The sequence below is a fragment of the Triticum dicoccoides genome, chromosome 3B (assembly GCF_002162155.2).
Source record: "Triticum dicoccoides isolate Atlit2015 ecotype Zavitan chromosome 3B, WEW_v2.0, whole genome shotgun sequence".
NCBI lineage: Eukaryota > Viridiplantae > Streptophyta > Magnoliopsida > Poales > Poaceae > Triticum > Triticum dicoccoides.
Genome location: NC_041385.1, coordinates 763,640,054 through 763,643,331, shown reverse-complemented (window position 1 = coordinate 763,643,331; position 3,278 = coordinate 763,640,054).

Sequence of the window (3,278 nt, the reverse complement as noted above, 5' to 3'; positions counted from 1 at the left end):
GGGGGGAGGGAGGAAAGGGAGGGAGAGCTTTCTCTAGAAAGGAAAATCGGGGACTCCTCCTCTGGCGCTCCCGCGGGCGGCAGGGGAGGAACCCTAGCCACCGGCCGCCTCACCACTTCTCCTCTCCTCCTCCGCCGCCAAAGGGTGCGCCCGGCTGGAGCCGGCGGCGGCGGGGCATCTTCGTCGCCTCATGCGGGAGGGCTGGCGCGGGCCGGCCGACCTGGATCTGGTCGTGGCGTTCCCGCGGGGCGCTGCGGCGCGGCCCCTCATCGGCGCAGGTGATGGCGCGTGGGTGTGCTGGTGGCGTGACGGGCTGCGGTTCGGTGGTGCTCGGCTGGTGTGGTGACGGCGTCGGCTTGATCCAGATCCGGTAGGAGCGGGTTGCGGGCGGTGCGGGCTGCGGGTGGCTTCCTCCGCCGTGGCAGCCAGCCGGCGAAGGTGGCGGCATAGCAGTGGCGGCCTCGGCCTTCCCATCCTCTTCTTCAGCGATCGACGGGAGGTGGTGGTGTGGCCGGGGGTCGGGGATGGCTGCCGATCTGGTGGTTGTGTGCCCGGCGGACTCAACGCCTGGAGTCCGGCGGGCGGCGCGGGATGGGGAGTGGCCTGGTATGGCTGCTGCTCCGGCCGTGGAGGGATCCACGACAGCTTGTCATGTCGGCTGCGGCGGCGACTGACATGTTTCGGCGTCGGTTCGTCCGTAGGCGGCGTGCGGCGGCCTTCGATTCCTCTTACCGTCGCCCACGCACCACTTCCGTCAAAGGACTGGGCTTTTCTCAGCCGTCGTTCATCGCCCATCTCGCGCCCGGCAGCAGGACCGCGTCTGTCTCGCGCCCGGCAGCAGGACCGCGCCACGCCTGTCTCGCGCCCAGCTGCAGGACCACGACCATCTCGCGCCCGGCGGTAGGACCGCGCCCATCTCACGCCCGGCGGCAGGACCGCGCCCGTCTCGCACCCGACAGCAGGACGGGCCGATGGCGGCCAGTTGGGGGCAGCTCAGGGGTGCGAAAGGCGGGGCCTTTCCACCCGTCTCTATAGGTGGCGTGACGCTGGGTAACTGGTGAGGTGGCGTCGAGGTCTTGGATGCCGGGGCGACGGCCCTGGTGGTGGTGTCACGGTGCTCATGGGCAAAGCCCGTGCCTTGGTGCTGCCCAGTGATCATGGTCGTGTGGGCGGCATGGTCGCCGGGGTGTGGCGTTCGGTGGCGGTCAGTATGGGCCGGGGTGAAAACCTGTTCTATCTTCGGACGGACCGGCGGCGGCGAAGCTCGCTCCCTTCCTGAAGGCGTCGTCGCGGCCATCATTGCCCGTCGTGTTGCTCCAGGGGAAACTCTGACTCTCGGATCGGACGGTGGCGGCGCTTCGGTGTCGTATCCTTCCTGAAGGCACCGCCTTGGAGCCCACGGTTCGTCATATGCAGCTTCATCTCTTCGCGGCGGCGTGTTCGCGGTCGAGGACCCGACTGCTCTTGTAGTGCTTGGGGTGGTGTTGCTGCGCTCAGCGCTTATGTATCTTGCCTTGGGTGTGTGCGTGTGTTGTGATGGCGTGCGTTTGTACCGGGTTGCTGTTGGTTGATGCTTTATATATAAAGCGGGGCGAAAGCCTTTTTTCAGAAACCAGGTGTCTTAGCAGTACAAATTACTGGTCAACAGCACCACAAACCTAAAAGAAGAACTAAACGAGAGAAAACGGACTGAGATAGGCCCAACACTCTAATATTCAGGGCATTCACATCAGCTGAAACATGAGACAACATTTAAGAAACAGCAACACATCCTGCAGTTTCGCCGGGCATTCCAACCAACTTGTTCAAATGTCCTTCACTGTCTTGCGATGCTTAAAGCCTCTCCTCATTGATTCAAGACCATCAGACTTCACTGCCTTTCTGGAATGTCGACCAGTAGCAAATAAGCTGAGTTAGTAGCAGATCGTCCATTATATACAGAGGCAATGTACACACGTACAAAATGGGAAAACAAGGCAGCAGAAGGGATTACATTTTTTACTTGTTGGATCACCCAACAACTTTCCTGGAGATTGTTTTACAAGACTTCATGAACTCATCGTTGCAGGAATCAAGACGCAATTCCTCAATAGACTGGGGCAGTGTTGGAATAGACCAGATATTCTTGCAATTACCGATATACAGTTCCTTGAGCAACGTGAGGTGCTCCATGTTGCCAGATAGGATTCCCAGCTGCAGCTATAAATCTGGAGCACATGAAGATGAGGGAAAGCCTCAAATCTACTCCCTCCATTCCGCATTTCTAAAAATACTCCCTCCATTCTAAAATAAATGACCCAATTTTGTACTAACTTTGTACTAAAGTTATTATAAAGTTGGGTCATCTATTTTAAAACGGAGGGAGTAGGTCCCAGATGGCTGCATCTTGAGAGAAAAACATTACCCAGGCTCTCTGGGCCACCGCTCTGCTTACCCACCATCCAATCTTGGTATCTTGAACCTTTGTATCCACGTATTACAGGTTGTTGAATGTTGGCTTCAAGAGCTTCCTCCTTGCTTTTAACATTTTCAAGGCCATGGATCTTGAGGCAGCCATGAAGCATGTTTAGGTCCCTCAGTTGCCCTATCTCATAACCACCTCGCCAGCCGCTGCCGCGCACCGCCGCACTCCACTGCGCTACGCCCCGTTGAGCGCCCTTTGCTGCCGCTGCAGCAGCCCGCAGCTCCGTGCGCCGCCGTGCCACGTCTCCGTGCCATGCGCTCATCGCGCGTCGCATCCCCATCTCTATGTCCTCTACGCTCGCCACACACGCCACCGCGCACCATGGCCCCAGAACCTGGTCGCTCGCTCAGATCTTTCGTTTACCTTTTTAGCGATGAAAAGATCTTTCGTCGCAAGCCGATGTAGATGTTGCCGTTCGGTCGCGGCGGAGGGTCGCCGGTGGAGCAAGGACTAGGGTTTGGGCGCTCTCTCTGGAACTGGGGTTTGGAAAAGGCGCGTGGGGGTTTGGATCCAAAAGCCAGCGGGCGGAGATGCCCAACATTGGCATCCAATGCAGCTTGGCCCTTTCTCACACCACTAGTAGAACAATTCTAACCATGAAGCATGTAGCCTCCATTATTGATGGGAATCCAATAAGGTTGAATTGTAGTGAAAACTGGGGATCCTTTTTACCGCTGGAAACACAACGAGGACCGATCTGGGGAAGAAGAAGTTGTCTTTGCCTACATCATTAAGGAGGAAGAAGGCGCGCATGTCAGCGTCCACCGCCGAGGAGGGGTCGCGCTCGACGATGGAGGTGCGGGCTGGGAGATTT